A 15,206-nucleotide genomic window follows, 5' to 3' on the forward strand; every position below is an offset into this window, starting at 1 on the left:
CTTGTTAGCTTCTGTTACAGGCAAAATCAAACTTTAATAGACTTGTCTCTTAGGAAACAGACGTTTGATGTGGAGACATAGTGGCATTTTCAGTCGTCTCCTGAGTAGCTTACAACAAATTGTATTGAAAAATCGGGGAGGTGGGAAAAAGTCCTGATTTGAGTTCATAAACATATCTCTAGCCCTTCAAATTGCTACTAGCAGCTGGCAGCAACATCAAACTTAATCACTTAATCTCTTCCCAAGTGGATACCCTATTTTAAGTACCTCACTGGCATTTGCATGCACAGCATCCCCGTCAGTCCTGAACTTGGGAACAGCAGGCTTGTAAATCAGATTTTCTTCCAAGTGTTGCTATTCATGTGTGCCAGCCTTGTATATTTTATAATTCTTATGGAAGAATGGGAAAAAGACATGGATGGTGTGTCTAGGTGCATTATAATGCTGAGGAGGGGCACATTTTCTAATGTGTTACAGAACTAGTTTGATTATAGTTTGTATCTGTAATACGTAATTGCAAATTTGCATAGCACTGGCAATGAGAAGGGGAGGTGACATTGCACAGAGACTTCAAACAAACTGAGGAAGTTATCTGCATTATATTATGCCTCTACATTTCTATAAAGATAAAGATTGCACGTTAGTGTGTCCATGTGTATTCTATTTGTTGATTATAAAATATGGTTATCTTGCCTATGAAGACTATTTTATTAGGATCTGTGGAAGGGGCCAAGGAATAAACACACTTGTAAACTTTTTTGTATATGTACCTATAAATGTTCTGCGAGATTACTGGAAGAGAACTAGTCACATTGTTATGATTAAGTAATGTTTTGATAAGAATTATTTCTTAGATAATAATTGAATGTAGATACATAAACATGGAGATTATGTGTTTGTAATGTGTAGATTCATATTCTATGCCTCTAGTCCCTTACTCCTGTAGGAGTAACTCAGAATTTTTGCCTTTTTCTGGTACTCAAGCAGTGTGAGTTGCCTGTTAGGATTAGGAGGACGCATCCTTACTGGCCAGTGCAGAGTTTATAAATGACAATCTGACATCTGTTAGCTGCATAGCTGGTATACGTTTGGTGCTCTGAGAAGTGCTAAGAGGGCAGAGTTAAATTTCTGCTGATTTTGACTGTACATTGTCTTATACAGTACAGATCTTTTTAATAGTTGTTAGTGTTAGTCCTGCCATGTTATTCTTTTCTCTGTGTTTATGGCTCTGGCAGAGATGTTGAAAAATGAGAAATGAAACAAAAAATATTGTCGGTGTTACTGGTGTGTTAATGTGTTTTCACATGCAAAGAAAATGTTCTTGCAAATAAGGAAAGTACTCCCTTTTCCTGGATAAATGTACACGATTCATTAGAATGTACATTTTTCTAATTCCTTTTGATTATTTGGCTGTGATGTCAACGTTTTAATTAGTCTTTATATATATATTGTCATAATAACTATAATCATAAGTAAGCTTCAAGGTGTGCTTGCACAAGTGTATTTAAAAGAATATAATTTTCTTTACAGTTTCACCTTTTTTACATTTTCTGCAATTCTTTTGTCACAGAATTTAGTTTTGTAGTGTTAGATGTTAAAAGTTGTGTTAATGTCTCCTCAAAAATAGAGATATGACTCAGTTACATTAATTTCATTAAGCTTCCTTAGGAAATCATTACATTTATTTTATTAACCTTTGCATGTAGTTGTTTTACTGCTGTGCTCCTTGTTTACTTCTATAGGTGTTGTTTCAAACTGTTGATAAGAAGCAATTTTATTTGTTTGTAATTTTGAAAAATGAATATTTTGCTTTTGGTTTCTGTTTGTAATGCCAAGTTACAGTCTCCTGTCATTTTTTTTCCAACATCTATTAAATGTTATCAACAGGAATTGAGCATATAGTAGAGGAGAAGGTATGTGGCTTAGACTGAAAGACATGGTACTAGCTTGTTCTAGAAGCACCAAGACTGTTAGAAGGCAAGGAAGTAACTGAATGTACTTGTTATAATTGTTGTGAATGAAGCTGTTGAAATGTGATTTGAGGCTTGGCTGAAGCCTGGAAATCCAATTAGATCGGTTGTACCTTACTGATTTCTATGACAAAGAAGTCTGATAGCTCAGTGAAGAGCCTGTGTTTAAGACCTCTGTGATTACTCTCAAGGAAAAGAACCATGTTCTCTTCAGTGTTTTGTAAATGTGCTGATGTTTCAAAACAATTTAAGTTGTGTTTTTCTAATAGCTAAATGTCAAACTTCAGTTTGTTGGACTCTTGTTCAAAAAATAATGTATTAGTGAGTTTCAAGAACTATAACTAAAGCTTTAAGAAGGAGCACAATTACAGTTTTAATGAAATTAATTGTCTTACCTGGCTAACTATCATCCCCCCCCCCGCCGCCGCCCTTTGTAAGTAATTAAGCCAAAGAAAGTTTTAACTACAGCCACCTAAAAGTTCTGTGGCAGTTCTGAAGGGACCCTTCTGGGATTGCTCCCTTCTCCCGCCTTAGGCTGCATTAACGTTTACATACTGGCTGTTAACATTATAGCGGCGCCTGTCTCGTCGCTACAGTTAAGACTGTGTCACTGATGGTCTTATAAAACTCGAGATTTAGGGCTTTTATAATTTGGTTGTAAAATCTTGCTCTGGGCGACTATTGGCAACATGTTTTTAGTTGAAAACTTTGGGTGTTTTTAATCAGAAAAATTCAGTATACCGGACTCAAAAATATTTAAAGCATGTGCATTTAAAAAGTGATATAGTGCAACAGTGCATGTTATAGAGAACATCTATATATACACATATATTTAGTGTTCTTGGGAACAAAAGTATTACTATGTATTGCTTAGAAAAGTGGCAGAAACATTTGTGTAAGAACAATGTGGAATTTTTAGACTGTGTATTTGTTCTTCTGATGAAAGATTCAGTTGCTGTTAGGGTTATTTGCTTGCCATAAATGCCATTAGCCTAAATACATTTTAAAGGAAGAATATGGCAGCATATTAATGGTAAAAAGTATACGCTGTAAATAAATACAGCATTTTTGTAAGTTTGTCCATTTAAATACAAACTTTTTTGGTATGTATTTCTGTATAGTAGTATAGTATATTTAGACTTGAGGTAACAATTTCCTTTCTCAAAATGTTTTACAGTTTTTCAGTTTGATGTATTTTAGGGAAACCTATAAATCACCAGTATGGGGGAGTGGGTGATCAAAACAAGTAAACAAACTCTTCTAACACAGCAAGTGTTTTTGCAAGCTTTAGTCTTACTTGCTACAGGTAGGAAATTGAGAGAGGAAGCTACACTGAGGGAGGATTTTTTGTGTTGTAGTGAAAAAAACCCTCAAGTTTGGATCACTCACATGAGTATTTTGTGGTGTAATCTGGTAAGGAGAGCTAGGAGGGAAACAACTTATTTTGGAGTTTTACTCCTCTAGAGTGATTATTACTGTGAAATACGGAGCCAAGCTGTAGAAGTTAACGGGAATGCTTTTTGTTTCTAAGCCAAAATATGTTAAAATCCATTGCGCTTCAGCAGCTGCCTTGGTGAGAGCCAATGTTTGAGAGATCTGTGTTTTTACAGTAACAGCATGTAAACATTTGAACATGTTTTGCTGCATGCTTTGAGGGCTGCTACTGGTATAGTTATAGAATCCTATCATAGAATGGTTTGGGTTGGAAGGGACCTTAAAGATCATCTAGTTCCAACCCCCCTGCCATGGGCAAGGACACCTTCCACTACACCAGGTTGCTCTTACAGTTACCAGAGGGAGGGAAAACACTGATCATTCAAGGTTGCCTGGGAGTGCAGGAGTTCACATCTGGAACATGCTGTGATTGTGGGAACATTGTGAATGGCAGGTAGTTCAGGATGGGCAGCTCTCAGGAGTGTTTTTCTTGGAAAGTGGCATCTCTTTCTGGCTTTGGATCATAGTGGGAGCTCTAAGAGCTGGGAGCTCTTTCCCAGCACAGGGCTAAAGTATTTCTAATCAATGATTTACAGTAATTTGTCTTTCTGAGAAATGGGATCACCTGGCTTATGCTATGTTTGTCCTGACACACTCAGTCTCCAGTTTGGAAAAAAACCCCAATAGCTTGGTATTTTACACTAGAACGATTGATGATCTCTGTAGGATATATCCCTGTCAATCATAACTCTGTTCATATTTTCAAAGAGATTTCTATTTTTCACTTATTGTTATAGCATTACACGTTAATTCTAGAAAAAGTTCCTGAACTTGATTTAACTGTGTTCAGTTAAATCAATGTTACTGAAGTCAGTCTTTAAGAACCACCTTTTATAAGCACAGGAGTAGGCAATTCCACTGTGTTGTAAGTCAAGCAAGTGGGGCAGAAGACCAGGTTGGCTGAACAGGGAACTGTTTGTGGAGCTCAAGAGGAAGAAGAAATTGTATGACCTCTGGAAGCATGGTCAGGCTTCGCAGGAAGAGTACAGAGCTGTGGTTTGCATATGCAGGGAGAAGACACAAAAGGCCAAAAGCTCAATTAGAGTTGAAACTGGCCAGTGTTGTATCTGACAACAGGAAGGGCATTTTTAAGTACATCAATAGCAAAAGGAGGTCTAAAGAAAACATTGGACCGATACTTGTTGAAGATAGTCATCTGACTAATAGGGATGAAAAAAAGCAGAGGCATTCAATGCTTTTTTTGATTCAGTCTTTAATAATACTGATAGACCTTGGGCTGCCTGTTGCCTGGAGTCAGAGGAACACGAGTGTGGGAACAGTGACTTTCCATTTGTGGATACTGAAATTGTAAGGGACCAGCTGTATCAGCTGAACGTTCACAAGTCCATTCATCCCAGGATCCTGAAGGAGCTAGTGGATGTTATGGCAGGATTCCTCTCAATCATCTACCAAAGGTCTTGGGAGTCTGGGGAGGTCCCTGCTGACTGGAAGCTAGCCAATGTTATTCCAATTTACAAGAAGGGTGTGAGGGAAGACCCAGGGAACTACAGACCTGTTAGTCTAACCTCAGTCCCTGGAAAAATTATGGAGAAGATTATACTGCGTACTGTTGAAAGGCATTTAAAGAACAATGCAATGATCAGGCACAGTCAACATGGGTTCACAAAGGGAAAGTCCTGTTTAACTAATTTGATATTCTTCTATGACAAGGTCACCCGCCTAGTGGATGAAGGGAAGGCTGTCATTTAAGTTGTAGCTGGATTGTGAAGCAGTCTTGTGTAAAGGAAAAGGATGTCCTTTGTGGGTCATAAAAAGATGCTGTGTTACTAGCAAGATGTAAACTATGTGCTCCATTTGTAAAAGTAGCTGCAGAGTTAAATTTGCTGCATTTAAATGAACTGTGGAAACCAATTTGTTCGTTATGCGAGAAAGATCCTCTCTCCCATACTGTGCTCTTAATTATTTCTACGTTCAGTGTATCCTTCAGCCCTGCCCTTTACTCCTCATGATTCTGTGTATGCACATAAGATGTAGGTATAATCCTTATATTTCTGCATGCCTTTTAAAAAGAAATGGTTACTTTTACTACAACACTTTGACTTTTCTAACCATCTGAAATGTGTATTTCTATTTCATACCAGTCAGCTCTTCCCAATCAGTTGAATGAATCACCATTGCGTGTCTCAGTTACAAAGGCAGTCTAGATAACTGTCTTAAGCTAGATTTCATCCACTTCAGCTGGCAAAAGTTTGGCAAGATGAATCCTATAGTTGCGAACAGAGCAAGAAGGATTCTTGGAGATCAGTGATTCCAGCCCCATCAATTTATAGTCAATCAGCCCAGGTTATAAACTAATCAGGCTTCTGAAAAACTATAAGCATGTCTGCAGAAGTGTTCACCAACCAAGTTTCAGGACTTTTCAGCCTGCAGCATTCGAGTGTTCGAAAAATTTGGTCCAGCTTGCTTGTGTGATCCCTGAAGTCTTGCACAAGATGGAAGAGCAGGAGAGCAGCTACAGCTTTATAGTTGATAATTCATTTTCTGGGATAACACAAGCAGACAGAGTAAGAATACTGGAAGATCCCATGTAAAATACATACCTGTGGTTCTGGGGATGCTGGAGAGTGTGTTGCAGACTGGGTTTATTTTCTCTTAGTGTTGTTACAGTCAGGGTTGAGCTGCATCATGCAGGACTGTTTGGTTGCATTTGCTCAATGGTCTCCAGTTCCCTGAGTTTCAGGAGGATTTACCAGCTTAGGCACAGCACCAGCCGGGAGGTTACTTCATGAATAATAATGTAAAGACATCACAGGCAACACCCATTAAGCTCTGGACTACCTCTGTCAGTTCACATGGGACCAGCCTGGATGGACAAAGGGCAGTGCTAAAGCTACAAGCTCTGATAGATCCCAGGTGTCTCTGCGTATCTAGCTCTTCCTGTGCTGCTCCATGAGTAATTGAGACATGATTATAGTTAAAGTTTAATTTTTTATTATTCTAAGGACCACTTTTGGAAAATCTGTTTTTGTAGGCTGAAAACTAAGTAAAAGTGATGTAGTCATCTGAGTATTAGTATAATTTTGTATTCTGTTTTTCATCATTAAACCCCACAAAAAATCCTAGAAAACTTACAGTCTTGTTGAAATGCCTACAGATAAAATGTTAAAGTTCAGACTGCTGCTGAACACTGGACTATTCTGCAAGTCTGACGTCGATTCAAATGGCACAAACACTGGAGTAATTACTCTGTTCTGTCTGCTCAGCAGTAGCATCCAGGAGACACTCGTTTGGACTTCCTTGGCTTAAGCAAACACTTAATACATCTTCTGTGTCTGAATGCTTGTGTGTAACATGCAGCTCCCAGGGGGGGAATTATAAATATTCTGCTAGTATAGAATAAACTTCAGATGCTGCCTGGGTGAGCTGGCTATAGTGCTGGCTGATGTGGCAATGAAAAGCTTGACATTTACCTGGCGAAGTAACATCCGTGCCTACCATGCCTCTGGTACAATGGCTGAAAGTATTTGAGGGAACTTTTCTGTGATATGTTCCTCCGGTCTGCTTTTAGGATATTGTTTTTAGGTAGTACAGATGAGAGGAGCTTAAATCTTTGTTTCGTATGAGCCACACCTATAAACCCACTGTAAATGAAGTGACTCTTTCCTGTAGACTCATTGCTCCTAAGGAATTAACATTGTTAGCTCCTGCAGCAGGAAAAGTGTGGAGGTAGAAACCTAGAATGGTAATGATTTGCTATATTTAAGCATGCAAGGGTTTTCTGTGGTGAAGGTTACAGCAGTGTACTGTGGTTAAACATCTTGCTTCCCCTTCCTGCCCTCTCCCCTCCACATCCCAGGACAGAAAATGACACGTTTTTATTTCCTTTAGTAAGCAGCAATTTCCGTGCCTGTCTTGCTCTTCTTCCTAATTTTATTAACAGTTCTGTCCATTATGTCCTCTTTTTGCTATGAGACAATAGTGTTTGCCAGCAAAATACATAGAAGCGATGACCCACTGCTGCTCAGGATCCCCAAAGCAGTTTTGCTCAATAAGAAGGTATTTCCCTTGTGCCCTACGTGCGTACCTTCCAGACAGAACAGCCAAGCAGCACATGTTGTATCCCAACTGAGAAGGTGCCCAGAAAAGAACCGAGTGTTTTCTTTTTGATTGACTGAGCCAATTAAAAACAATTCTGTGTTACTATCAACAGTCCAAAGAAATTGTTACTTGGGGCCTTACATTAGATAGGCCTTCTATACCAAGAATGTTAATAATTTAAAAAAATCACTGGAAATCCTTAATTTCTTTTCCTGAGGTTTGATTAATTTGTTATTCTTCTGTTATCTACTAGTCAATCCTTTTATGAAACTAATAAGCTTTTTGGAATCTGATTTTTATCTCTTCATGGAATCTTGTGAGGTTAAATCACACTTAATTAAGAGGTTTTTTCACCTCTGTGGGTCAGCCTTTGTTTTGACTCTGTTGGCTCTGTAGACACCATAGAGAAACTGGGAGATGAGGAAGAGGGAGGGGACGTTGAAAGAAAATCTGTATAAAATAGAGTACAAAATAGTTAAAAAATTAAACTGTAGATGTTATCTTGTGTTGCACTAGCTGAAAACCCTGTAAGAATTATTGGTACTAATTTAACTGGAATGTATTACTGTAGATATATTTTCTTTTTGGCTTCTCTCCCTTTCCAGTTTTCTCATACCCTTTCTTTGGCATGTGTTCAAATCATAGAACATGTTGAGTTTATTTTCTTTCCTTTTAAGAACAACAAATTCTGAGTATTTGCAAGAAACTGTTTTACTTAACATGTAATGCTCAAAGCAAGCATTACTCATTTGCAGTTCTGAGCAACTTCAACTTCCCCAACCTGTAAAGTGTCCATTTCCTACCTTAAACAACCCAAAATTTTGAAACAGAAAATTCCTTTAAAAAAAAGGGGGATCGTGGGTCCTTAAACTGTGTATTTTTGACATGAAGTTATGTGCCTGAACATTATCTTCATGTGAAAAACTTGCTACTGGTATTTACTAAGCTCAAAAAGTAATCCTTTTATTTTTTGAAAACTTATTGCTTAGGTCTGTTTTCATAATTTTTGGCATTATTTTGAAAGCTTATCTGTTCCTGCTGATTTTAAGTGAACTTTTGCACCAGCATTTCACTGCTGGCCTCCAGCTGTCAGTAGGAAATTGGTGGGTGTAAGAGATTAACGATACCCTAAACATAATCTGTAGTACTTGTGTTATTACAGGGATGCAATCACAACTCCACATCTATAGTTGCTTAGCTTGTGGTGTCAAGCTGCTGTAGAGCAGAAAAAACCCCGTCTTCATTTTGACCTTTTTCTTTTCAGGGGAAACCTGTGATTTGTGTGCTTGATTTAATTCTGCAGGTTATAAAGTGGTGTGTTTTACAGTGTGTGTGGGGGGAGGGAAGCTGGGGGGAGGAATTCTTCCTGTTTTTGCAGACCACAAATCCTGTCTGGGGAGCCATTACAAACTATTATGTTAGCTTCTTAGTTTATGTTCAGAAATTAAAGCCAGAGTTAACTCTTTCTTTTTTTTTTTTTTTAAAAAAAGGACAAATGTTCCCAAATTTTACTATAACAAGTCAGTACAGCATAAGTTATGTGCTCTTTACCTTTTTTTTTTTTTTACATTCCACACCACATATACCTTTGAATTCACTGATTCCTTTGAAAGTAGTTTTATTTGTGAATTCTTAGAATTGCAGAGAATCCAAAAAAGGATTATCGGTTTAAAATAAGGTGGTAACTGTCAGAATATACAGCAGACTCAATGAACAGTAGTATTTGTATAAAATTCAAACTTGAATTTCTAGGAAACTTAATAAAAATGTATTTTTTTCATAAATTCACTATGTTAAAGCCATGCGTAGTTCAGATCTTGTCGTATAGGTCACAAGAAAAGGCAAGTTTAATTTCATTCTAGTACCTATTTATTCTCTGGTCAGGCTTGTTGGTTTGACAACACTAAGAACTTTTGGAAAAGCAAATAGTAGGAACATGATGTTTTGGACTGGGGATGAAGTTAAAAAGCTTTATGGCAAAGCTAAAACTATTCTTTTCTTAGCAGTGAGTTGGATATTTTTATTTTGTGGGTTTTTGCCCCCCAACTGTTTACATTTACTATATACTTGGAGAAACATAACCTATCACTGAGACTGTTTAATCAGAGAACATATTCTCTTAATTGCATGCATAAAGCTTTTTAACATGCTGCTTTATCCATCTTCAGGCTCCTTCTAGCCACCTCTACTGCTAACTGCTGCTGTACGCTGGGTTACAAGAGCTGTAGCAGGGTATGGCATGGGTGTACTTGCCCTAGTGTGTACCTCGCCCTGTGGTGTGAATTTACTGGCTTGCTGTTACAGCTCACACCTAGAGCTATTCTCACTGAAAGACGTGCCTGTTTAGTCAATTTATGAGAATTTTGTACGTAGTGGTATTCATCTTGCTGTAGTTATTTCCTGTTATTTCTGACTTGGTCACTTATTTCCCCGTTAGTTTTGAGCAAGGAAAAAAATGTGATCATAAAACCCACAAGACTGGTAAAAAAATGTAGTTATAGTAGTTGAAATACGTTTAATTAATTCCAGTGAATGCTTAGATTTCAGGATATCTACTTGGAGAGGTTTGTTGTTTAACTGAAACAAGGCAATAGAGAGAACAATGCTTTAAACTTCATATCGCCAGAAGTAGTTCTTGATGAGAAAACTGCAGGGACTGGAGTGCTGCGTATTAGACACATAAGATGGACAGGACAAGGCAAAACATATGAAAGAAATAAATATTCAAATGGAGAAATGACTATTGAGAGACAGGTGCCTACCTCTCTTCTGTGGCTGTTCAGAGAAAGGGAAGGTATTTGCTTTTTGTTGGAAATTTTCTTTGAGTGCTGCTGTGGTTGCAATAATTAATTTATGGTCAGATTGCCATGATCATAAGTATGTTCTAAGGATTCATCCCACCTTCAGGCAAAGATTTTTTTTTCTTGGTTGCTTTTTTTTACCTTAGCAACAGCTCTACATTTAAGGAAAACCATAAATAAGGAGAGAGAACTGGCAGTGAGTTTCTTAGGAAAAAACATCTTGGTTGTATTTTAAAAACTGGTATTTTGTATGATTTATGAGGCAAAAGCTCATGCTACTTGTGAAAGTAAAGGTATTCTTTGAATTTTATAATGTGTCAAGCTAAGCAAGAAAACATTCTTTAGGAAACTGTTCCACAAACAATATGTTGGCATGTAGATTTGGACGGTTGTCATTGCTTCTTTTGGCATGAATGGGATTTTTAACTCATGTAAGGTGAATTGGACTTTGACCTCAATCAAATAAGTTTTCTAGAATTTACAACACTTAGATGAAAATATAAATACCTTGCTCACAGGCAGATCCATTCAGAGTCTGAGAGTGGCACTTAGTGATTTCTTTGGCTTTAAAATACTATTGATTAAACAAAGAATAGGAAATCTTTAATCTGTTTTTTATTTCCTGTATTTTCATTTTAAGTCCTTGAAGATGAGTTCTGAAAATCTGGGACAGTTTCAGTAAAGAGCCATGAGTATGATTAAAATGTTAGGGAACATTGTGGAAAAAACTGAAGGAGCTCAGTTTTTGTTTAAGAAATGGTATGTGGGTGACTTGGTTGGACTCTGTAGTGTTACAGTGGAGGTAAAGAAGTAACTGGTTTCAGTGACTGGACTGATTCTTGTCTAAAGTAGGGTGCAAACTGTAAAGGTGAGTAGCATTAGAATAACTTATCAGTGGTTGTGGGGACTTCATCGGAAGTACTTAAAGACAAATTTGACCTTTTTAAAGAAGTGGCTACTTCATTAAAGAAAAGTTTGTGGTTTATATTAGTTAGGAAACCAGATTATTTATCACTGTAATCTCTTCTGATTTTATAATTTGTGGAGAAAATTATGCATGATATTTTGAAGTTGCTTTCCGCCTTTTTTTTCCATAGAATGATAGAATTGTTTAGATGAGCCTTGGGAAGTCAGCTAGTGCAGTTTCCTGCTTGGAGCAGGACCAGCACCGAGTTCAGACCAGCTTGCTTAGGAGTTTGTCCGGTCAGCCTTGCAAACCTCTGAGGACAGAGGTCTGACAAACCCTCTGGGTCCCTGTTCTAATGCTTGGCTGTCTTGATGGAGAAAATGCTGTTTCCTCAGGTCAAGTCAAAGTCTCCCCAGCTTGCTTGTGGTTGTCCCTGATGGTTGGTCAGTGCCTGTTTTGTATTGGGGACCAAAACCAGGCACAGTCCTCTGTGTGGTGGAGTCAGTGCCAAGTAAAGGGGATTAATCATTTCCCTTGACCTCCTACCTACACTTCTGGTAATACAGCCCAGCACACTGCTAGGCTTACTTGCTATTTTTATCCTATAGCTTTTTGGTTTTTTTAACTGTTACTTTAGACTCTTTCCTCGGGGCAGTGCAAGCACAAAAATATGTGTTTCTCTGTTGAGGTTTATGGGCCATAGTTTAAGAGCTATTGCTGTTAGAATTTGGTCTGAACATTACCAAGTTGTCTGAAAAGCAAATTTTATCAAGTGAAACCTTTCTTTGAAGAAGGCATAAATGAACAAGAGAATTATCTTCTGGAAGCCTGTGGTCTGTTGTAATTTAAACATTAAAAGTGGAATCCATGAGATTGGAATTGTTCAGCCAGAGATGACATGACCTGTGCTGAATAACTAAACTCTGAGGCATTGCCTGCTCAGTTCTCTAACAAACATACAAGAAAATTCATGTGAAAGTGTGAATTGAGGGGGGGGGGGGGGGGGGGGGGAAAGGAGAAACAAAATGAAAAGTATGCTAAGTGCTACTGCTCTTTGGTACTTGAATTAAAGGGTAGTTAAAAAATGTGATTGCTTTCGTGCAATCTTCCTTTTCACGTAAAAGGTACCAGTCTTGTTAAGACTTTTTCAGAAGAGTTTTTCTTTGATTCTTTAATTTAACACAGCAGACTGGCAGGATGGACCAGGATGTGCCATCCCATTTCTTGTCCCACAGATGCAGCTCTCTTGGATGCTGACTTACATCCCTGTCCTAGTTCAGCCTTGGTTTGCTGCTCATGAATTTTGCCCCTAGCTTGCATTTTTCCTTCCCAAATTAAAGATCGCATAAGTCGTCAGAAACAAAGCAGGCTATGGGAGATACTGTCAGTTGAAGAGGTGAGAGGGAGGCAGCGGGAAGCCAAAATGAAGATCTTGGTGAGAGCAGCCTCTGGAAGAAAATGGCACGAGATGGAGATGATGGAGGAGGAAGGGGCAGTATGGATTTGTGTGCATCTGCTTGGGCTTTCCCGTAGTGACCTCGCTGGAGCATCACTGGTGTAACTACCTGCTGATGTTGGTGCTCCTGAGATTAACGTTCATGGACTTTGGGGGTGAAATGTTAGCTGTTTATTAGTATATTTAAACCTCCCCAAAGCAGGTGGTTAGACATGGCTGACTAATTATTTTTCTTGTTTAATTATTTCCTGCTCTTGTAATACGATTTCCCAATTATGTTCTTGTCTTATTTACCAGCTGCAGTTTTAATACAGTCCTTGGATTGTGCCAGTGACCCTTTTACTTGGCCTACCTCCTTCTTTCTGTCCTGTTTTCCATCAGCTGTCATTGCTACAAAATAGTGCAACATTTTCTGAACTTCCACCCACTTTTTAACAGTTGAGTTCAGGGTTGGGTTAGGCTTGCTGGATCACGTTTGCACAGGGCCAGGAAGAGTCTCTTTTTTTTATTTTTCCTTCCTAGAAACATGGGGCTATTTATTTTTAAAACAGGCACAGAATTAATTTGGAGGAAGAAAACTTTCTACTTGGAGTTAGCCAGGGCCTCGTACAGCAGCAGACAGAGATGGGTTTGCCACAGGCACTTTCAGATGATGTCATGTAGCAACTTTCTGTATTTTCAGCTCTGGAAGTTACTTCCTTGCTCACATTTGTTGTCTGCATGTTTTCCCTCCTCCTGACCACCTACTTCTCACATCAGTCTCACTGGAGCTGCACTGCAGCTTCTCATTTCTTTCCTTCCTCTTCTCTAGCCCCTTTTCCTTTCTTTGTCTTTGTGGTTGGCGAGTTGCATTTTACACTTAGCCAAAAGGGACCACAATAGAAGCTAAAACTTTGTTAGATGAAATTCTTAGGTTTTTAGTACTTAAAAAAATTAAAAAAAATTCAGTGGGAGGCTAAAAGACCCTGCCTGCATGTCATCCCTGCCTGTGTGAGATGGAGACCGAAGGAGAGAATCCACCGAGTAAATTATGTGCACATACAATAGTCATGCTGTTTTGTGCTCACTTCGTATAATAAAATTATGAATGCACACACTATACTCTTAAAGCTGCATCTGTCACTCAGCAGCTGGTGGTAACTTCTTGCAGGTAAATCTGTTACTGCAGGACATTATTGAAGTTCTGATGTTTTCCAGAATACTCAAGTATATTGAGTTACCAAGTTAGCTCTCATGGGTAAATTTAATTCTGTGTTTCCAAACAGCTGAGTGTTTGGATATTTATCCTAAACTTTTAATTCTATTATGGGGTAAAAAAAAAAAAAAAAGCCAAGAAACATGAAATATCCAGTATTTTTCCCTACAGGAATGAATTAAAATAAAATTCACAGCACACAGAACTGTATTGGCTACCAGTTTGGTAATCGGGAGGGTCAGGACACCAATATTATTTTATCATCTGAGCTAATCGGCTGAAAGACTAGGTGATTGTTTATGGACCAGCTTGAGAGTTGAATTTATCTCTTACATGAAGTAAACTTTCACCCCTTTCTGGTCAGAAACATCATGCATTATTTTGGTGCACTCTTACAAGTTGTAGAGGTCTCTTTGCTTTAATGTTTACAGACTCTATTCCCTATCTGTTGTCTTTTTGTTTCTTGTGTGCCTCAACCTCACCAAATCTCTAGATTCAGGCTTTTTTTTCTTAGGTTTCCATGCTAGAGTCTTGTTTCTAATAGCTGGCACAGAGTGGTACTAGGTGGAAAAGGTATACAAAAGAGCAGATTCATAGCTCTGCTTTAAAAAAAAAAAAAAACCACGAAACAAAACCCAAACTGATTTTGCTAGTTAAAGTCTTGAACTTAAGCCAAATTTGAATCTTCCCTGTGAATAGAGACCAGCTTGCGGAACTCAGGATGGTGCATCATTGATTCCCACAAATGCAATGTGATGTGAAAGCATTAAAGCTTTTAAGTGGAATATATCCCTGTACCTTAGATATCTGCTGTGAAAAACCTTGATCTGGATGCGTAACTTGTGAAGTTATAAACACCTAAACATGGGGTCAGAAAATACTGAATAAACTTTTTTTCAGATGGTTGAAGCCTGGGAACTATGCAATAGGAATTTCTCTGTTTCCCGCTACCTGTGATTTTGTTTTGCTTGCTTCTTCTACTGATGTCATAGCAAGATATGTTCAGTTAACATACCATTCTCTTAAGCGCTCTATGAATGCTTGAAAACTTAAAAGTCTCATGACAAATTGTAACATACAAGCCTGGGTTGGACCTTCTGTTATACATGTAGTAGCAGTATAAAAAAAATCCTGGATGATGTGAAGACAAAGATGAGATCAGGTTATAATCTCAGTTCCATATTGAGAAACTTTAACGGTTGAACATGTGGTGCCTTCTATGTTATTTTCAAGTTTTGTGTATAACAGCAGTGGGGACAATAAGAAAAATCCCAAATACTACAAGGCTGACAGTAAAATCAAGAAGTTAAGAGCAGCATTGCAG

The 15,206-nt window shown here is 38.1% G+C and overlaps 1 protein-coding gene across 1 annotated transcript in view; it reads left to right on the forward strand.

The window, feature by feature from the left end:
- The window catches only part of TMEM135 (transmembrane protein 135), a 180,473-nt gene that overhangs the window by 22,379 nt on the left and 142,888 nt on the right, over positions 1-15,206 (forward strand). The window lies entirely within an intron of this gene.

This window comes from Harpia harpyja, chromosome 17 (assembly GCF_026419915.1).
Source record: "Harpia harpyja isolate bHarHar1 chromosome 17, bHarHar1 primary haplotype, whole genome shotgun sequence".
Classification (NCBI taxonomy): domain Eukaryota; kingdom Metazoa; phylum Chordata; class Aves; order Accipitriformes; family Accipitridae; genus Harpia; species Harpia harpyja.